Here is a 23,554-nt window from a genome sequence, read left to right as displayed (position 1 = left end):
AAGTGAACAAGATCTTTTCTCTATTATTGCACTAAGTTACCCGAAGTTTCTTCTCTATAGCCTTTAACCAATCATATGCATCCATTGGTTCCACGGTCTGAGAGAACATATGTGGCTTAGTTCTCATAAATTCCCCCAACCTATTCTACGGTGGAGGAGGAGCTTGCATCTATGTAGCGACCTGCTGCATACTTGCCATTCTGAGCTAATCCCTGTAGGATCTGCGTCTGCATAGCCATCATTTGTTCCAGGTTAAAATGAGGTGGTAGAGGTGGATGTGGCAGTGTTGGTTATTGTTGGTGTTTTTATTGCCATCATTGTGGGGATTGCTTCTGGTGTTCACCATATGTTGGTTGCTAAGATATGAGCGGAGAACGAAAGGTATAACAAAGATGGAAAGAACATGATAAGATATGACATGAACAGATAGAACAAGAGCAAAGGACTCCCAACTATTACTATATTATTATAAGATAACTGATGCAACGTGGAGGAGGAACTTCCACATTACACCCACAACCATACAAAGATCCAACTCATAACAATGTTCACACCACAGACACAACCACAACCACAAACTAGAACATACGACATAAAGAGTCTAAACAATTTATTTTGGGGAAATGTCCACCTAACTTGATACTACTCCTGGCCTGCTGGACCTGCTATAGCCTCTAGACGAAGCCTCCTGCGCGGAGGGGAATAGGGTGGTGCAGCCACGAGTCTCTCGGGAGCCTCCTCTGGAACCTGGTCGGGTCCTCCAGCAGCATCTGATGCTCGCGCATGCTCTGCTCCTGCTCCGCGTGATGCTGGTGCAGATCCTCAAGCTCGTCGAGTGCTCTGTCAAGCTCAGCGTACAAGGCGGCGGTAAGGTGGACCTGCTCTTTGAGACAGCCATCTGGTTCATCATTGACAGGTGCGAAGATGACCTCCAGACTTCCAGATGGACTCTGTGAAAACTTGTTGAACTGGATGAAGCAGATGATCTGTCTATTCTCTTTGCAGAGAATGACCAGTGCCTGGCAGCCGACGTCCTCAATCCCAGACTCGAAGGTAGCTCTTAGGGTGATGGTAGAGTGAACATGGTGAACTCGGTGAAGACCATCGTCAATAGGCTTCTCGAACATAGTCACCTCCACTGTCCAGGAGTAACTATAGCCTCCAAGGGGAACTCTGACTCCCTTGTAGACTGGGACGTCGTGGAAGTACAGACCCTAAATCTGGTACCAAAGCGTGCAGGCGAAGTAGCCGGCATGCTGTCCCATCAAAGTGGAACTCAACAAGGGGTTGATATGCCCAAACAGCACCAGCAGGAACCTCCTGCTTAGGGACCAAAACATGCTTGCATAGGGTGATCTTCGTGCAAGCCATCTACAGGTTGAAAACACGAGAGTATCAGTAAAACATTTTCAATAAAGCAATAGAAAGAAAACTCAAGAGTAACAAACTTTTTTTATAAATATAATTTTTTATAATTAACCCATAACATGCAAGGGGGAGGGAGGTGAATTGGACTCTAATTAAAAAAAAATTCTACCCAATACAAAAACATGTTGCAACCTTATACTAGATGGAATATAATGCAACTATGCGAATAAGCTTAGAGCAAGGCAACAAAAAAAATCAACCAAAGACACTAAACAAATTGCGGAATTAAAATCTTATAAGAATGTAAATGCTCAAAGTAAATGCAAGAAAGTAAACAGATGGACAAGAGGATGCCGATTTTTTTCCAAGGTATCGAGGAATTGGAACTCCCCCTTGTCCTCGTTGGAGCATCCACCAAGGATATCACTCCCCCTTGAGTCACCAAGACTCAAGTGCTCCCTCATGATTGCCACTTCTCCATCTCCGGATTAGTGGGTATCAAACCAAGTACATCGCATTTCCTGGGGCTCCCACAAGAACTCCAAGAGCTCACTGAGATAACTCCAATCACCTAAGACCGGCTAGGTGTTGCCAACCACCAAGAGTAACAAACTAATAGCTTTACTTGACCAAGATTAAGCCGAAACTACAGCTAGATTCACAATTGCTACTCTCTAAGTATTAATGACGTCCTGAATCTTCTAATTAGGGACTTTGCAAATCACTTAAGTGCTCTTTCTTGGTTCTTGATGATACACACATTGTCTAGGCTCCTCTGGGTTGCAAGAGATCAAAGTGAGACCGAGTGAGGAGGTATTTATAGGCTAGAGGTCCAAATCTATCCATTGTCCAACCACCCACTTTTTCAGTGAGCATCAGAAGGTCTGGCGGGCACCGGATAGTCCGACGTGTGAGAGCCGGTGCACGCCGGACCTTCCGACGCTCACTAAAAAAGTGGGTGGTTGGATAGTGCACCAGCTCTCACACGTCGGACTATCCGGTGCCAGTTGTCACTAGCCATTACTATTCCGAAATACTTCGGTGAAGCCTCCGTTATACACGCTGGACCATCCGACGAGTATAATCGTGAAAAACCATATGAGAAACCTTCTCTGCAAGAAACGCTCCGGTGAAGTCATTCGATGAACACCGGACCATCCGACGTGCACACTCACTTTTTTAGTAGAAATTCTAGTTCTGTGGAAAAAGCTTCGGTGTGTTTCATCCTTAGCAATGGATAATCCAGTGCGTTGATTTGAAGCACCTCTTCAGAGTCAAAACATTCTGGCCTGTTTAACCTGCAGAGTGTCGTACCATCCGACGTTGACTTGTACTTTTTCTAGCTACGTCACCAAAAAAATGCTCCGGTGTTAGAACTAGGAGATCCTTAATCTTGATGTACATGTCTTTTGATCGTCCAAAGAATCACCTTTGGGACCAAGAATACCCAATCATCATTGTGACCTAAATTTTTGATATCCTTCAAAACGCACTTGTTAGTCACAATAATACAGTTATCATTAATCACAAAAATACTTACCACTTATCAAGGGGCCTAGATGCTACGCCAGCAAAGAGTACACTGACAACATAATTTGACATGGTATCTTCGTCAGAGGATGCATCAAACTCCATGAAGCGAGGTTCATCCTATAGAATCTCCTTCTCTATATTGGCGATTACTTGGTACCGAGAGCTACTAGAAGTTAAGGCCACAGTCGTAGTCGGGTTTTTCGATCTACTAGCTATACGATCACAAGAGCGATCATCTTGACCATCGAACCCCAGGGCCTGACCAAGCCCGATCGAAATTCACCATTGGAGATTGATGAACTTATCAAACTTCACACAGATGTCGGGTCCGATGTCATCATAGAACCCATCATCGAAGTAGCCCATTGTCGGAGACTCGATGCACTTAATTGATGAGAATATGTCTTGTCGTATCCCCAATGACAACACTAGCTATCGATAATTGGTAAAGTTGATATTTTATACAGATTCAGGCATCCCTTAGGATAATACCCATACATCATGTTTTGACTTAATTAATTTCAAGAGAAGACAATTACAATGATGGTGTATCTAGATCTAATCCTAAGGATCTGTCACACCCTATTTTAAGACCAAAACCAAATGTGAACTATATATATGTCAGGATCAGTTTACACATACATATAGCGATGTCATTAGTGGATAACAGACACAGTGCTCATTATTACAATATTATTTATTACAAAATGACCACACGAGTCTAAAGAAAATTACATAGCAGCGGAACAGAAAACACAGCGTAGCTCCACACCACAGGCAGTTGACTGGAAGCTCCACAAGCCTAGAACTCTGCATCATCTTCAGGATATTCTTCATAAGCTTCACCTTCTGAAAAGCAAACGTGAGTATTTCCAATGCTCAACAAGTGGGGGGGGGGGGGATATGACATGGAGGCTTAAACCAAGATTTTCTATCCTTTAGGGTTTAATTTGCATAAAAGCCAGTTTTAGTCCTAACTATGAAAAAACAGTTTTATTTTTTTAAAAAAGTAAGAAGTGCAAAAGATCTCCTTTAACCTCCGAGAATTCAACTATTTCATAACCATGGAAAACATCCACCCAACTAATCATGTGAGGGTCCATGCCGCTCGTAACCGTGAGCACGATTGAATATTCAGTTTGACAATATGCAGAGTTTGTACAATTTACCCATGATTCGTGATCATCTCTTTTGCCGGTACCTTACACACTTCCGAGGTGTGCGCCAAAAGATCACTTTGAGGCTTTTAGAAAGAGTCTCTCAGTATGTACTCGCCCACTGAGGTTTCACCGCCGTACATAAGTGGAGTAACCCTCCACCCTAGAAGCCCCCTCTTACCCCTTCCTTCTCTACACATCCATTTGGCTTATACACCACTGGGAGAACATCTAGTTACTTAGCCAAGCCGAACTATATAGGTCTCGTGGTTGTATTGTTGTCGTGGGTGCTCGCTCCACGAACCAGTTCTTATTATGGTCTGGGTAAGACCGCCAGCTAACCAACAAGGTAAACACCAAACATATCCAACCAAGATAACCATGCCCGGAACACATCAACAGGCACACACCAACATACCCTTCTTGCCTAAGCCCTAGATTCATTGTTGCTAATTCCCTTAACAATATCAATTATCATAACAAACTTCCTATCTCAACTTTTAGTTTCATAACTCACGATTCATCACCTATAAACTACATGTTCATCTAAAAGCATGGCTAAGCAATATACTCATGTTATTGAATACAACATCTACAGAGGAAAACTACACATATTGCTAGTATTTGCTAACTACCCCATTTCATCACAAAAACATCATGCATATTTTATAAAAACTATCTTTGTATTAAAACTTGGCTCATAACATGGTTAAGGCACTTGCCTTCATCAAGGTGATGCACAGTTCCTTCAAAGTCTTCATCCTGGAAATTCCTGAACTGCTCTTGGACTGAATCGTCTACATGAGCACACAATCAAACATAAGAATAGTACACCATACAATACTAAAACTTGGCAAAAACCCTATAAAAAGATTCTACACGTCACTACGAGAATTTGTGCACAAAGATCACATAAATCAGAGCTACGAGCAAAAAGTTATAATAATTTGAAGTTCTAGGGGTGTTTCTACAAATTTTACTTATTAACAAAGAATAAACCAATTATTTTATACTGATAATCTTGATTATTGCGCAAGTTGATGTTATAAGACAAAATTGAATTATTTTTGTTACTGAAAATCATGTGGGCCGGGTCCACATAGCTGTGAATCGAAAGGGAAGCCCTCGGTCCACGGGTACACCGCGGACTAGAGGCGCCGGTGGGGCTGAGCATGGCGGTGGACGGCTGGAGAGTAGCTGGAACGGGGCTCCGGCGGCCGGGAAGCTCCGACTTGGGGCGAAAAAGGAGAGGGAGCGTCGGCGAACTCACCCCGAGCGAATACGAGGCCAGAGAGGGGCTGTGGAGGCCGAGCGACGGTGAATGGCTGGCTCGGCTGGGTGAGCTCGGCCCAGCGAGCGCGCGTGGGAAATGGCCGAGCCATGGCCCAAATCGGGGAGAGGGAGGGAGAGCGGCTTGGGGAGAGAGGGGGAGGGAGAGAGGAGAGGTCTGGGCTGGGGCTTGAGAGAAAAAAATGGCCCGGTTAGGATATTAGAATTTAGAAAATCTTTTCTATTTGCTTTTGAATCATTTTCGCAAAGGGATTTTAAACGAGCGCCTTCTAGCGAATTTTTGCAAACATTTTTTCACCCATAAAAACCTATTGCAAACTATAGCAACATGAATACATCAAGCATGATTATAACCTATGGCAAGTTAAATTTATAAATTAATTTTCTCTCTAATTGAACAAAAACCTACAACTCCTATTTAATTCTAACAAAATTTTAACTATTGAGAAAATTTGAAAGTTAGGGTGTTACAGGATCTTGGTGAGTTCTCTCGTGTTCTAAATCATGAGGTTATTGTAGATGAATCTAATCGTGGCTTGTATTTGTTTGTGGATTTCAATTGGTTGTTTCTACTTTTATCTGACTAGACTTACTTCATATTGTTTGCCCGGCTTCTGGTTTCTAATCTCGCTTCCTTTTTCTCCTTGTTTCTCTGTCTCTACCCCTCTTGGACGTACCCCTCCCCTCTATACATAGACGGGTCAGAGAGGCGTATTATACTCAGAGTCTTTAGGTGTAACCTTTTCGGATTGTATTACTTCTGAATATTTGAAAATTTCTTTTTAATACGAGGATAGTTTTCGTAGAATACGATAAAATATCTGAAATACGGTATATGTCTTATTTATCTCATAGCAGTTATAGAGCATATCATATCCGATGATAATCTATTTTCAGATATACCATCAGGATAAATGTACCATGTCGGGAAATATGAACGTCACCAAAAGGCGTTGAGCTCCAGTTTGACAAACTAGTATCATGATTGAAGAGACATGCTGTCCACAGTGCATATGTATTAGAAGGGAAGGTACAAGAACAATAGCACAGCTGCATCCAGCTTCAATGGATCACACCATCACTCCTGCAATTGTGAATATGTAAAGTCTTGTTCCATTTGTCTGAACTCTGACGTGAATGAATGTGGTGGTGGCCCACATGTCTTCTGCAAATGTGAAACTAGTAGCAGAACTGGAACATATACATACAATACAATGCAAGGAATGAACTTCAGATACCTCTCCCAGCGACACTTGTCCAGCACCACTGGACGATGCTTCCATGGTTCCTACGCGCGCACATGCCACGCCATCCATCCATCAACGTGACGACAGCATCGATTTCCTTGGTTTCTGTAGATCCTAGAACTGGTGCCCCATCGGAAGGGAGACGTGTGGCCAAGCCTAGATATCGATAGGAGTAGCGCGACAACCCGCTCGTGATCTCCGTCGGTTTCAGAATTCCAAGGCCAAGTGTTAGTGATGGAGCTTTAATTCATGTGAGGGTAGCTATCATATAGCTTTGTTTTTATCAAGGTTGACAGGATCGCCATCTTAGCCAATTTCACACGTACGGGTCCGTGGAACCGATGTTTCAGTGGCATATAGGTATTTAGATCGTCTCTAATCATATTTTCTTTATTTCGTTCTCTTTTCAATTTCTTTCTCGTTCTTATTCCTTTTATTTCCTCTCATCTCTAATAGCTTTCCCTCGAGAGAAATCACGAAAGGAATGGAGAGAGAATCCCGTCCTGAAAGAAATGACCCTGGGAATCCTGTCGTGACGGAAACCGTGAAGGGAAACCGTTGGAACGCTGAAGGGAATGAAAATCCCGTCGTGAAGGGATTCTGGCCCCTGAAGGAAAACCATTGGAGATGGCCTAAATATCTACTAGCTATTGATACCCGTGCTTCACCACAGATGATCCAACTGATATAGCACCAAATCTTAAATATCATGTATATTTTCCAACAAAAACTTCGTCATCACAGTATAAAAGGGCTCATAAAATATGTCAGATTTTGACATAACACTTAATCTAGATCAATAATCGAAACCATGATCATACTGGTCTAAATAAATGTGTATTGAGGGGAGCTCAAGTATTATGGTTTAGACAAACGTGATCTCAATATAGACCAAATTTGCATAGTTATAGTTAGAATTAAATGAATAGTTTAAGGTTTAATGGTTTATGAACACACATTTGTGGACAAGAACTTGGAGTCTCTGGATAATAAAGTAGCAAACTCTGATGCTAAAAGAGTGGTTCTCTTTGAATTATAAATGAACTTATCTGGTCAGTGGCATGTTTACATATTAGTGGCATGGATACATTATCAAATACTTGAGACCTCATTTTACTATTTTTACCTATATTCCAATTGCATTATTTTTGTGCATTTTTGCTTGAATTTGTACATAATTACCATTTTTAGCTCAAAAATAGGAAATAGTTTACATAACTATGATTTTCATGTAGGAAAACAAATGCTTTTCTACCCATTTTTATTCCCTGACAATCCCTCAAATTACTCATCAAGCATCTCTGATCAGGTTTATAAAAGATAGGTAAACCTTTATTCCTATTGTGAAAGTGATCTATCAATGAAAGGACCTTGTTTTTTTATATGGAGTATCCTCAATAATAAAACTACTCAACAATGGACATGGTCAAAATTTGATAATCATACCAGCTTGTGGCTTTCCGAAATTAGTACCTTTCTTCATCACATAAACAAGTTCTTCAACCTTGAGTTTGAAAACTCGACTATGTTAGGTCTAGCGTTAAGGTTGTGTCCTGGAAGAAAGTCAAGAGCATAATGCTAATTTCTGCCACTTGGGATTATATGTGAAAGTAATTAATAGGTCTAGAGGTCCATAGAACCTACAAATTGTTATTGCATCCTGATAGTTTTGTACCATATTTCTTTTGTTTAAAGGCTAGTAGGTAGGCAATATAACTTCCTTACCAACATCATTTCTATCAAAATCTTGTGTAGTGAATCCTGGACAACTGTTAAAACTTGACCTTAAGTTCTTTCTTTTACGACAAATCTAAGCATATTTTCCTCAACTCATGCAAAAATGTCAACTATGCATGTATTGCTGGAATAATTGATTGATTGCGTTGCATCCATGTTGTTGTAACCGAAAAGCATAATATTCAACCATGGTAAGCTCATCTCTAACTCCAACCTGCAAGATCCCTGACTGGCTATATTTGATCCCTAGTTTGAAGCCTTGTTCACCTTAAGGAAAAAGAACTAGCTATTGTAAATCTATATGAATGAAAGTTGCTAATTCTTTGAATAACCCTTAACCAGTCATTACCTTCAAGTGGGTTGTCTGATTCTCCAAATGTGGGTAGCTTGATCCTAATGAAGTCTGACATCTTCTCCTAAAGTCCTAGCCCACGGTTATGAGGAAGATTGAGTCCACGTGCCAAAATTTCGAGTAGACGGGTCTAGTTTGTCATAACTTGCACTAAGTCATTTGCAGGAGGAAGAGGTAGTTCCAGGTCACTTCCTTCTTCTTTCTGGTTGTTTCCTACACCCTCATGCTGATTCACTTCCTCATCCATAGCATACTCCACAAATGGGAGTGCCTATCCTCTTCTTGTGGCAACTAGGGCCCTGCCCTAACAGGGTTACCTTCCTGCTCCTCAACCACGGGGAGCAGCAGCTTGGTGCTGACATTGCTGAATCAGAGCGGAGCGCTTTGGAGGCATCTGTTGATCAAGATGAGAGGGAAAAACATGAGTTGACAGTTAGGTCTATGAAGTGATGTTTGTTGGTTTAGGTCATTATTTTTTGAAAAGTGCAAGGTTTGAGCCTTGATATCCCATAAGGAATCATACACACAAAGCACTCAATTATCACAACACTTACATTATAGGCAAAAAGAACGCGCACTACAATATGGATACATCTCCTTTACACGAGGGTATACACAAAGTGAAGTAGCCTTCACTTCCCTTGGGCGTAAGGGGGAGCTAGTTAGAACTACTTCTAGACTTATAGGTTCGGACCGGAGCGTCTTCACTCCTTGAAGGGTCCGAGTGGATAGTTAGATCATTCTTCTGAGGTCAAAGGGTCTTCTAACGGGATGAGAGGAGGGGAACCATCATCTTTTGGCGGTGGTTGAGTCATAGGGAGAATTTCTTCTTCCTCAGTAGACTCCATCTTGGAAGTCCCATGGGAGACTTCTGTAGGCAGGGGTATTGGTGGGGCGTCAGCGAACTTCCTTTTGCTTTTTTCCATGGTTGCAACTAGGATTCCATCTAGTACCGATTACCCTTTGTCCTCCAAGCCAAGGGTCCTTCTCTTGGACCTGGTGGCAAGGTAGGTGTCTTTTAGCTGCTGAGTGTGGCGGTCCTCCACTTGTTTCAAGGCTTCAATCGTGGCAGTCTCACGGCTCTCAACTCTAGTGGCTTGGGCCTTAGCCTCTGCAAGCTGCATGTGGAGTTTCCTGATCTACATCTCGGCTTCTTTTTCCCTATGGATGCACTTTTTCAGCTTGGTTGCCTACTTGTCGTATTGCTCGTCTAGGGTAAGCAAGTACCCGAACATGAACACCATAGCCGAGTCATCTTCTCATAATTCATGGCCTTCTAGGGTCTTCATCCAGGCCATCCACACTAGGCGATTCCTTACCAAGGGTGGAAAGAACCTCATGGGTGTACGGCAGATGGGCTTCTCGTATGTCTGGCACAGGTACTTCAAAGCCTTGTGGGCGACAGCCTGGTAGGTGTCCTTGAACTGGAACCTTGTCATGGACACCCTCCTCGGCTTTATGTCAGGGAAATCCTTACTTTCTCCGACATGGATGATCACTTCGCACTGCTTTGTGCCATACTCCTCGTACTCTCTACCCACGCATTCCGGGTGGTCTAGAATACCAAGTCTTACCATGATGACATACATGAGCTTGGGAAAACCTTACTTGTTCAAGCAGTAACTGGTGGTCCATCCTTCTTCTGCCATCTGTGAGAAAAAGGAGGGGTAAACATTTTTGCAATAGAGAGGAGAGGGTAAGAGTTTTGTGGAGGCTCTCACCGGCTACTCACCTTGCTGAGTGAAGATGATATACCTTAGAGGCAATCATAGAGATGATTATATCATACGTCTATATTTATGTACTTCAGAATAATGTGTTATTCCAAGAATGACTATCATTTACATTGATTAGCAAGTATATGATTTATTCATAGAGCTCTTTGTTTATATCATGATGTTATTCTAATTTGATCCCTGACCACATATCATTGGGATGATTCATAAGACCAGCACATGTATTGATTGATGATCACGTTTCACGAATTATAGGTATAGAGATACCGAATCAATAATATGGACATTTATGTTAGAGAACATGATGTTGGATAGACCTATTTTGAGATACTACTTGGATTGTTATTTATGATGTGCCATCAGTTATTATCTCAGATGGTGTACTTGCAGGATCCGTAGAGCTAAGATCATCATTAATTCCCAGAATGTGTAGTGACATACTGGGCTGCCAAATGCTATTCCTTAATTGGGTAGTCATAAAGGTAGTTTTCGGGTTTGTCATGAAACATGCCATGGGGTGTAAGCGATCAAGATAGAATTTGCCCTTCCTTGATAACGAAAGAGTTATCTCTGGGCCCCTCGAGGTAGTTAGATTGAGAAAGTGCATGACCATACCAATATGATTAAAGAGTAAATCATGATGAATTCACTACATGATCGAGTGAATGGTAAGGCTATCACAAGGGTGGTTCATATCTCGCCTTGAGCTTGACTGGTATCATGAGGCGAAGGAATCGGTGCATGTGTATATCAAGGTTTAGCCGATATGATCTTTGTGTATACTCGAAAGTCAATATGTCCTGCTAGGGACCGCTATTGACTTCAGTTTGGAATGGGTTTCCGAGTCATAGCCTTTTGTACATGAACCTAACGGGTCACACATTTAATGGGTTGGAACAAAACATGCGATTTGGATTCGTATATGGGTTTGATTGAATTGTGATCCATGAGGTGCTAGAGTCCTAAAGGGCTTCTAACGTGGGGGCCCATTAGTGAGCTCTATATAAGGAGAGTTGTGGGGTGGGGCCTGTGGGAAAAAAGAGCCACTCTGAAACCCTAGCCACAATCCTCCACATGATCTCCTAAAACCCATTATGTGTGGATACCGTAGAGTTTCTGCTGCTATTGCGGCACTAATCTCCTCGGCGTGTAGATCTTAATGCGGCTGCTTGGCTGGTCGAGGACCTACTTGGCTCGTCGATATACTTGCTCGGCGCTAGTCGTGGAGCGTGATGTGACAACTCGGAGTTGGTCAAGGATGCAACATATTTTCTCGGAGGCTGGTCAAAGAACTGATCGAGGAGCGCAACTACCTATTCGGAACTGGTCGAGGAGCACGACCACTTGCTCAAAGTTGGTAGAGGAGCGTGACCACTTGCGCGGGACTGGTCGTGGATCTGATTGAGAAGCTGCTCGAGGATTTTGACACGCACGACGTTGGATCGGTCTACTCCAACTCTTCTTCCGTTGTACTACGCGTTAAGTGGTAACGATCTATGATCTTCTAATTGCATGGTTTCTTGGGTGAATGCGGTAGAAATTTTTTGTTTTAGGCTAGTATAGCCAACCCGTTCCCCAACATCGAGGGTGTGGCAGGGGAGGGAGATTGGCCTGGCGGCCGAATTTATGTAAGAGAGCTGAGGGAGAGAGAAACTGGAGGGATGAGGCTCGATGTAAAGGTAGTGGAGTTGGGCGGGCTTTGGGATGACATAGGAGCTTCCTTGCGTTGCATTTTATAGGCAGGAGGAGGGAGCAATGGCCAGGAGCTCAACCGCCCGCCTTCAATGGTGGTGACTATGGCCTCGCGTGTGGGTCATCATGGCTGTGGCATGTGCGGTGACCGGCGGTCTACGAGAGTAAAGGAGAGACAAAGGTGGGTGGTGGGGCCATAGGGACATGGGTGGTGGTGAGGTGACGGTGTGGCAGCGGTGGTCAAATGAGGAACCGATGTGCTCTGTGCTTCACGACGCGTCTGTGTATGACATGCACAAGCGAGAGGAGGAAGAAGACATGGAGAGGGAGGTGGAGATGGGATTGGCTGGAGCGAGCTGGGCTGGCCCAAGAGAGAAGGAGTTCAAACAATTTTTTAAATTAGATTTTGAAATTCTATTTTAGATTCGAGGGACTTTTGGAATATGATTTTTTGGGCTGTTACACATCTCTACAATTGTACCCACCCTCTTTATTTTTCATTTCTTTGTGTTCGCATCCTACTTCTTATATATTACAAATGCAAAGATCCTTTTTTGCCATAAATGAATAAAGCTTTATCAAAACACTTCACTTATTTTTTAATAAATTAGAATATAATAAACCATGTACAATTTCATACAAAAAGTATGTAAACTAGTTTACTCTTTTTGTGCAAATTATGCACATATAATAAATAACTGATGCCTGCGCTTTGTTGCGGGTGACCAGTTGGTAAAGTTTGTTCTATTTGCCATCTCAAGTGAAAGGGCATGGCTAAACAATATTTATCTCATACCAAAATTAATGTTGAATGAGTTGTTTATAAATGAATAGAATGGAAATTTATCTAGTTTTTAGTTTAAAGTTGCAAATAAAACATTATGAGTTAAATATCAGCTAATACACACATACATTCCTATTTATTTATTTATTTATTTATTTTTGACCTCATGTTAGTCATTGCACCTGTAGAAAACATAAAAAAAATCAACCGACACATCTGCAAATATCAGGTCAATAAGTGTAGCCACTCACTATGTATGCCTACCATGCAAATGTGTGGGAGAACATCGGTGGATCTAATAACATAGGCCGGTATAACATGGGCCGATAGACCTAGGGTTCATAGCACTCGAAGCACTTTCCCCTTCCCCTTCCTAGTTCATCCTCCACTCCGACTACATCCCCCATATGTTGAGGATTAAACCGGTGGCGATCATGGGTGCTACAGGTACGGGTAAGACGAAGCTATCAATTGATGTATCCAAGGTGATTGGTGGCGAAGTAGTAAATGCTGACAAGATGCAAATATATGCTGGGCTTGACATCACAACCAACAAGGTCCATCTGAATGATCAATGTGGTATTCCTCATCACATTATTGGGGCTATTTCAGCAATTACCGATGATTTTTCTATATCTTTCTTCTGATGTATTCCAACCACTACTACAAAGTCTATTGTAGGGTGTGGTCGCGTAGCGGTTCTAGTAGGTGGGTCAAACTCACTGATCCATGGATTCCTTGTTGACCATTTTGATCCTTCCCTTGTTGATCATTTTGCAATAGCGAGGTATCAGCCAACTTTAAGGTTCCAAAGCTGTCTCCTGTGGCTCCATGCTCATGAGTTGGTTCTTAAGGAATATCTCAACCGTCGTTGTTGACGATATGGTTGATGCTAGCTTGGTTGAGGAACTCAATGAATATTTTGATCCTATGTCCATTCGCAAGCTTGTCGAGCACACTGGACTAGCTAAGGCAATCGGTGTGTCGGAACTAAGAGAATATTTTGCTAGGCGCAAGAGACTTTGTGTTTCCATAGATGAGATGAAAGCCAATATGCAGGCCCTTGCAAAAGCACAGACTGCAAAGATTCGACATATTGTTGATGTTTGGGGTTGGCCTATTTGCGCCCTTGATGCCACAGAAACCATACATGCGCATCCCACTGGATCAAACTGTACTGCCGAGGCCATAGCATCAGAACACGATGTGAGTGGCCCTGCACTTACTACTATAAATGAATTTTTGGATAATTGATGTCTAAGGGTTTGTTTGGCAGAGCTCCCAAAGTAGCTTCCCGACTAGAATCAGGGGGAGCTCTGCCAAACATCAGCTTTTAGCTTTTAGCTCCCTGAGTGGAATCCGTGGGAGTGATTCTCTGAAATGAACTAGAAGCTGAGGAGTTGAAAAAAGTAGCTTCCCCTGATTCACTTCCTACACAGAATCACTTCCTCCATATAGTTTATTCTAGAGAATCACTTTCAGCCATAGAATAACTTCCCCTAGAGAATCATTCTCCTCAGAGAATTTGAATCAGGGAGAGCTCTACCAAACTTGCCCTAAGTTGGCTGCTCTTGTGAGTTGCTTAGAGTTATACACATAGATTAGGTTGCATATCAGTATCTACTAGTGCTATTATATTTATTGTAGTATGCAATGCTATTTTCAGTACCTTTCTTTAGACTTGTATAAGCATATGCTATGAAAATCTTCTACTTACCACGCTTGTATCCGATGTATTATTGCCAATGCTTGATATGATTTTATGTACCTTAACATCCTGCCTTCCATTATTCACTAGAAATTGAAGTCCCTTTCAAATCTGAATCATCAGTTCATATGCCGAAGTTATAATGATCGTTTTTATATAGCTATACACTCAGTTTTGGGTGTGGGAATGTGAGGTGAGTGCCTCTGGACTTGCTGATATACACAAGTGAGTTTGCCCATAGTGTTAATGTGGGTGAGCCGGATTTATTTTGATTGGTTGCTTAAACTTGATAATAAATTCTATTTAAGAGATGCATCAACTCATCTAGTGTCATTGACTATGATATTTATGGTGTTTCAACTCTACTCCTCACAACTGAAATAGGTCCATGCTGTCAATTACTACTCATTATACTAACATCATATGCATTGTACCCAATACTTGTGTGTCTATAGACCTAGCCTTCCATTATTTGTTGCAATTTTTCTTCTAGAGTTGGATTACCAAAACAAATGGAAAGATTATATAGGCTCATACAGTAAAACATAGGTGTATAATTGGTAAGATGCAAACGGCAATAGTAGGAAGCCTTTATGACGTCTACACACAACAAGAAAGCATAAATCTTTTATGCCACACAATATGATTGTTCTTTGTGATACACCATCGAATTTCTTGTATAGATAAAATATGTTTAAAGTTCTGGGGGCCAAGCAAACCCTATTAGGTTTAACTCACATCAAATGTCGATATTATTAGATGGAATGAGGAGTTGTTACTACATATTCTATGTTCACCAGCTAGTTCATTGCTATTTTCTCTGGCTAACTATAAAAGTCCATGTTTGCTTCAGGACCCTGCTGATTGACACTACGTGAAAAAAATCATTAGTGACGGGTGATAACCGGCATTAGTGACGGGTCATGTACTCGTCACTCTTATCTTGTCATTAATAATAGGTCATTAGTGACAGGTGGTGACGCGCCACTAATAAGGTCATTAGTGATAGGTTATAACTGTTTTAGACTTGTCACTAATGTTCAGTTATTAGTGATTGGTAATAACTATGACCCATCACTATTGACTGAATATTAGTGATGGGTTGTAATCTTGACCCATCACTAATGACCGATGAATATTTTTCATATTTTTTGGATAAAAAAAAGTCAAAAAAAATATTTTTTTCACCCAAGCCATCCCAATACAGGCCCATCCCATATACCTCACAAGTCACATTTTTTTCACATTGTTTTCAAGTTTGCGTTCCATGGGAATCGAACCCACGACCTCCTCCTCGCACATGTAGCCACCTTACCACCTCTGCTATCATGTAGTTGTGATAGAAACCGGATATTTTATCTTTTTAACCTTCTTTGCCAAAGGTCATTAGTAATGCATTATAATCATAACCCGTCATTAATGACTAATTTTGCTAAATTTTATCGAGGGTTATAATTTGGTAGGTGACCCGAAGTGCATTCAGAAAAACAAGCATAATTTTTGCATACATACTCCGATTTTGATATATTTTTTTTACTCTACGGACATCTATAGAAAAAGTTACATCTATTCCTCCCCAAGCTTGTTGGGTTCAGAGAATTTTTAGGCAAAAAATGGTTTGGAAGATTGAGTTCTCGCCCCCGAAAGTTTCTGCACATTTTCGGAACGCGCGTTTGTGTCCATAGCCGCCACACCTTACATCAAACTTGACCAGAAATGTACAATGGTTCCTATTCTAGTGCGGCTAAGGTGAGAAAAAAAAAGAGAAACATAAAATAAAATAAAAAAATATTTACGAATATCGTCATTAGTGACTGGACTTAGTCATTAGTGATGGATTACAAGTTGATCTGTCACTAATGATTGGTATAGGATAATCTGCCACTAATGAGTGGATCATTAGTGACGAGTCAAGTTATAACCCATCACTAATGACTAGTCTAGGCCGACCCGTCACTAATGACTGGCCTAGGACGACCCGTCACTGATGACTTTATCATTAGTGACGGGTCACAACTTGACCCGTCACTAATGACTGGCAGAGGATGACCCGTCACTGATGACCTAGTCATAGTGACGGGTCACAACTTGATCTGTTACTATTATCATCAGTGACGGGTCATGTTACGACCTGCCACTAATGACCACTCATTATAGACAGGTCTATATCTGGTCCCGATCAGAAGGTACATTAGTGATACGTCTTTATTGGACCCGTCACTAATAGCACATTAGTGACGCGTGTTGAGCAGCCGTCACTAATGTGGTATCTCCTTTGTTGGTTTCTTACGTAGTGTGAAATTTGATATACTAATATACCTGAGCACTTGCTACCTCATATACCATTATAAGGTTTCCTAGTCTGTGAACTCATGCAATACGATATAAATGTTGTTATGAATACACATAGGTAGGAAATGGCTAGGTTTGGCATGTCGAACTGATATTCTTGGTGCATGAATTTATATGTAAATAAATATACTGAGCACATTTTGCCCTCCCACTCTAGTTGTATTGGACCATGGTGGTGCGTACCTAAGGTGAATATGAAACTAAACTAATTGTGCCGTTTAATTGCTTCACCAAGCCTGCCGTAAATTGTTCCTCGATCTAGTGCGCATATGAAAAGGCAGGGCCATGACAAGTCGTGCAACTTGATCAAATACATGTCACTTTAATTTTTAGATAATCTTGGTCTCAGGAAAAGAGCGAATGTGTTTTATTGATATTAAAACTGAGTAGCTGGGTGGACATGGTTGAACATGTAAATATGAATAATTCATCCTTGTGAGCAATACCTGTAGCTAACTATAATTGTATGGCAAAAAGACCACTGGAGGCCTGCATGCCAAGGTAGCATCCTGGCCACGGTCAAAACAATTTGGGTTTTTATAACGCTGTTAAATATGGGGATTACAGTGTACCGAAAATGTAACACATGGAGACCAGTCGTGGAAGAAGAACCGTAAGCAAGAGTATACTACACAAGTTGTAAGGCCCAAAAAAGTTTACTTAACACTATACGATAAAGTGATATTGGAATCACATATTATTTTTCTGACTTTATAATGATCTTTATTTCCATCCTCAATAATGTGGGATTTATGTTTTTTGTCCCATAATTAGTGCAATAGAGTACAACCAGGTGTGCATGGATAGTGCCCACCATGTTTTCCAAGAAAGTAGTTGTATTGCCTATGACATCGTGGTAACATTAGTTAAGGTAGCACACAACCAATAGGTTACTGTGCTTACGCTGCAGCCCATGAGAGTAGGATGGCATTAGTCCTATCCTCCTGAATGCTTGTGCAACCTCTTCTCAATCTTTATTTCCAAATCCTTTTCTGTTACAAATAATTCTTATTAAGTATAGTCGTATACCCTCTTTAGAACTTGTCTGTCAAATTGTTTGGACTAATTGTTTCAAATAAACACTTAAATTACTGACTACGACCACCAACAAATGTTTTTTTTTGGACAATTTTACTATTCAAAACATACTTTGCTATTTACTCGCTAAAAAGACTGACATATAATTCTGTTGTATGCAGAAGGTAGGGCCCTAGCTAGATATCACTTCACATTCTTTTATTTGACTAGCTAGTGGCGCATGTCCACACATAGTATAGTAGTAAAAGGTACCACACAAACATGCATCTAAAGAGGTTCTAGCACTATATATATATATATATATATATATATATATATATATATATATATATATATATATATATATATATAATATATATATATATATATATATATATATATATATATAAAAGACACACAAACTTACTGGTGGAAAGGCATATATATTTTACATTACTAAATACTACATTCCAGTCCATAATGTGACCACCTCCTAATGCTCTGCATCTATCTCATATCATTCAAAACCTTCCTCGTAAGGACATTAATGCATAGGCTGATACAGTGGTTGGTAGCTTCAATAGTTGGTACATGGCGTGTGGTAGTTGACGGCAGTATAACCGGAGGAGATTATTAGAATAGTACAAGGCCTCAAATGCAGTTCCCCCATTTGTTCTAACACAAACAGCCTTGAGCGATTGAATTTTTGCAACAACAAATTATGTAAATATATTTAATTGAATCATTGCAACAAAAAGTAAATAACAAATGGAATTCAATGCAATGGAATATAGCAAACATGCGTACCATTCAATCAATAATTGGATTTCCATTAGGGGTGTTCTCCTGCATGATGTTGAATAATTCTCGGGCAAGCTGTTCATGTTGTGTCTCTGGTGGCTTTGCTCCAGTGTACATGACTAGTTCAACATATATGCTTGTTGGATGTGTCGTTGGAGCACATGGCACTAAGGGAAGGATGTCACCATAGCTTGCACAAATGGAACTCAGATGCTTCAAAAGATCCTTGTGGCCATTGAACAGCCCATCCTTCTTGTCGGTATATCAAGTAAAGGGGTATCTCGGCTAACAGGCCCCACGAAGGGTGCAAACATCCAGGGGAACATCTCCTAAAAATGCTAATTGGTTGATGAGCTACCAAGACCGGTGCAAGGCCTCCAACGACCAATCTCGCTATGCCTTCGCACAAATCCACCACCAGCCCCCTGGTCACGGGCCTGGATTGGACACTCGCCAGAACGCTTCTCTTCACTAGGCACCGGCCCCGACGGATAAGGTTGTGGGCGGTGCAGGGGGGCGTTGTCCCATCCTGTATCATTAAAAGCTACGAAGTGAGACTCTACAGGCCGGCGCAGTGTAACATGACAAATGGGATGTTGTCAGCCATCCGGTAGGGCAAGTGGACGGAGATGGCGCATAGAGGCAAGGGGACGGGGACGGCGCAGAAGGCAAGTGGACGGGGACAGCGCGAAAAGGCAAGCGAACAGGGACGGTGCAGAAGGGCACCGTTTCGTCCCGTCGTATTAAATGTAGCAAGATAAGGCTCTACGGGCTAAGCAAAGGCGACTCGCGACAGCATGATATACAATGCCGTCAAAGCAAGTAGGCATGCCCCGTACTCCGTAATGATGAGTTGAGTTAGATATTAGGATGAGCAGAGGTCATCTGTGTAGGGCCCGCTTGTAACTTCTCCTTCTCCCTACTATATGAAGGGATGAGGACCCTATCTGTAACCAAGATAGATCAATTCTGGCAAACTGCTAGAACCCCATCTGTAACCAAGTGAGATCCACTATAACACAAACACAGGACGTAGGGTTGTTATCCTCCAGGAGACCCGAACCTGTATAATCCCTGGTGTCCTCGAATCCATCATCTACACACAGACGCACCCAATCCCTGAAACACCGTTCACGCACCCACTATCCAACACACCCCGGAATCACTGTCAGGGATTTACCCTCAACACTTCTCTATACACATCTTTTGATATTTGATCTAAAGAATTTGGGATCAGCTTATATAATGGTGCAACTCGTTAAACCTTTGTAGGAATGAAGCATAATTCACGTCATTAACATTGATATTCATCTGCGATATAAAATGGCCAATTACTAATTCAGAAACATTTTCGTGTGCTTCATAATCAGTCATGCAAAGGCTGCCTTGGAAATTCTCAACTTTCACCACGCCTTTGGTGCCCACTTTAGGAGGAATTTCAACCGTGAGCCAGGCTATCCTTTTTGTCTTATCCAGCTTCACTACCCCTTCAGTACGAATAGTTGCACCTATCTTGCTAATGATTTGTCTTAGGATGCTCTTGCGTGAGATGTCAACTACAATAGGATCCTACGCAAAAATAAACAAATATATGAAGAAAATAATCTGCTAATTAAGCACTGGCAAGCCTGGATATAATAGCAGGGACAATATCGAACAACATGATAATGAAGACATAAAGAAAATGCTACCATTCTTAATTAGTACTAAAGAAATACCTTGATCACGGAGTCATGAGCCTGTGAACTCTCTGAAGCGTGTGACGCTTGTTCCCCGGGAATGTTTTTCCCTTGTCCATCTTACTTCTATTTAAGCTGCCATTTATCCAACACATAATGTAAATTGATGCACGGATACATGTGATTACTCTCATATATTGATTTGTTACCATATAATGGCAAAAAAAAGTCCTGATTTTGTTTGCATCGCATTCCCCACATGGACATGCAAAGCTTTAATAAAAAAAGAGTGGACAAGGGAGTGTTCTTTTGCCCCCTATAACAACAATGAATTACAAGATCTTTGGAAGGTTGAATTAGCTAGTATTATTCAGTGTTCGATTGCAAGTAGCAAGCTGGACATGAATGGCCTAAAAGTTAGTGTATAAATAGGCAGGGACACACATCATGCTTATATGTAGATGTGGATAGAGCCATGAGCTAGACAACAAGGATGGGATTACTAATTAAAGATCAGTGGTGACAACACTAGATATATAAATTATGGCGTGACTTAACACGTACACACAATCGGACAAGTGACATGACCAGTGGTGACTACACTAGGTGCATAAATTGTTGTGTGACTTAACACTTATACACAACAGGACAATTGATTTTCAGTAAGGTAAACAACATTTTAAAGCTGAGAACCACTGGTCGCCATCAACATCCCTGTTTTTCTCAATATCTATGACCAGCATACTTACTTAGGAGGCTCTATAAAAGGACATGAATAGTTGATGTGGAAGTAGCAAGGGAGACTCATCGCCAATCTATATGAAATAAGGAAACTATAGAAGATGAGGTATGCTTAGTGACAGCAAGTGTATTCATAGATTTCTATGGCTTATTCTAAGTCTAATATTAATTCAAATGGCCATGGTTTCATTTAAGAAAGGATCTATATTGTATGCTTGGTGACATGCATTCTGGTTCAAACATTTACTAATATGCATTTCTTACACAAGCGGTACCAAAATATTTAAACATAATTTGCCTACAGTGTCTCGATTGTACTTCATAGACTGGTTTTCTTAACTATTATTCCAGGGGATCTACATGGAAAAATTAACCATGAGCTAGATGAAGACTCTAGCATAATTGTGGATCAACTTGGACTGAAGAAACCAAAAATAACATCTAAGGAAAGAGAGAACATGATGTTTAATGCTGTCATAGAAGTGGACCTTGTTAACTGGGTATGTATGGGATTTAGAGGCACACGAGAATTCACAGGGAGATCATCAATTTCTACAATAAGAGCTATTGGGAAGGCCACTCGTAATGCTATCAATAGTTTGGAGAAATATGGCCTTGTTAAGATCAATGACTTCAGCAGGAAAGAGTTGAAGCTGTGGAAGAAAGGAGTCACAAATATTGCAAAAATATGCAAGGAAGTTGTTGAAGAAAGGGATGAACTTGAAAGGAGCTACACAAACTTAGAAAATAAATATGGTAAGTAACTCGCAGAGAATGCTAGAATGAACATAAAAATATCAAGGTTGGAGAAAAAGATAACTTTTTTTATGGAAGATAAAGAAGAAAATAAGGAGCTCGTAAATGAGAACAATCAATTGAAGGAAAAAATCAGCACTTTGATGAAGGAGCCAATGGAAGCTAAGTAAGAAGCCACATAAACAACTACATTTGTGATATCTAATAATGCTATGTTTTAAATAGGTTCCTGCAGCTGCATCAGTAATGTTAATAATGGTCATGAGGTTAGATACTCCATTGTAAATCAACCTCACCTCATAAAAAGAGTGAGTACTGATTGTGTATGGCCTAGTGTTGTCTTCTTGCTGTTGTATGCGTGGTGTGTGATGGTATGTGTTATTTTTAGGATGGTTGGTAGGCAGTAGCAGTTTCTGCCATTTAATGAACAATGCCAGTTCGATTTTAATGGCATCCATGGGAATGTAGAACACAATGTGCAAGGAAACACAACAACAAAAATGGAAAATCCATTGTTCGGTTTCCTTACACTACATAAGAAACTATCAAAGGAGACACCACATTTTTTCTGATCTTGAGTTATTCACAAATATTTTTTATTTTTCTCTTATTTTTTCTCACCTCAGCAGCACTAGAATAGGAACTATTATACATTTCTACTCAAGTTTGATGTAAGGGGTGACAACTATAGACACAAATGTGTGCTCCAAAAATGCTGCAAAAACTTCTAGGGGAGAGAATTCAATCTTTCAGGCCATTTTTGGCCTTAAAGATTCGCTGAACCCGACGAAGTGGGCAAATAACGGATGTAACTTTTTCTGTAGATGTCTATAGAGTCAAAAAAAAAACGTCAAAATCAAAGTTCGTATGCAAAAGTTATACCCGTTTTACCGAAGGCACTCTGAGTTGCCTATCAAATAAAATAGCAAAGAGGGCTTTAAATTAATGTAGTGGTCACAACAAGTCATGTGTGCATGTGGCTTCTGCCTGCAGGCCACTACAAATCATGTCCACAAAGCATGTCCTTTTGGCCCATAAACATTTATTAAGTCCATAGTCTCATGGTAATTCTTCTTTCATTAAAATCAATCATTGCTATAAAGACACAACAGAGGCTTATCCTATCGATATGAGGAGCAACTTTTTATTATGTTATCAGTTGGTCTTACTAAATTTTATTGGACGATGGAAATATTGTTAGCATAAACAATAATTGTGTATCATGCTACGGTGAGAACAGAACCATCTAGCTGGACTGTGCGAACCTCACAACTACGCAACTCTGGTACCTCAAGTATGCACTATATCAAGCATACAAGACAAGCACTGGATGCTGTGTATGCATTGCCAGGAAAAACATTACAAAAGATGAATAGTCAGTAATTAACGTGATATGAAGGAGCACTGGATATAGCAAATTAATGTGACATGAAGGAACATTAGATGCAGCAGCTTCATCAATGTGTTGTGGCTCGAGTCACTGTCTAAACCTCGATGAAAGGATGATATGAAATGCATGCCACTGAGCATCATGCTGTGTATGCACTGCCAAGAACAACATTACAAGAGATGAATAGTCAATAATTAATGTGATATGAACGAAC

At 40.9% G+C, this 23,554-nt stretch overlaps 1 pseudogene; it reads left to right on the top strand.

The window, feature by feature from the left end:
• The first annotated feature begins 13,330 nt into the window (after nucleotides 1-13,330).
• On the top strand, nucleotides 13,331-21,958 carry LOC133904553 (adenylate isopentenyltransferase 8, chloroplastic-like; annotated as a pseudogene).
• Nucleotides 21,959-23,554: the final 1,596 nt, after the last annotated feature.

The sequence above is a fragment of the Phragmites australis genome, chromosome 22 (assembly GCF_958298935.1).
Source record: "Phragmites australis chromosome 22, lpPhrAust1.1, whole genome shotgun sequence".
NCBI lineage: Eukaryota > Viridiplantae > Streptophyta > Magnoliopsida > Poales > Poaceae > Phragmites > Phragmites australis.
This window is presented reverse-complemented; position numbering and strand designations above follow the sequence as displayed.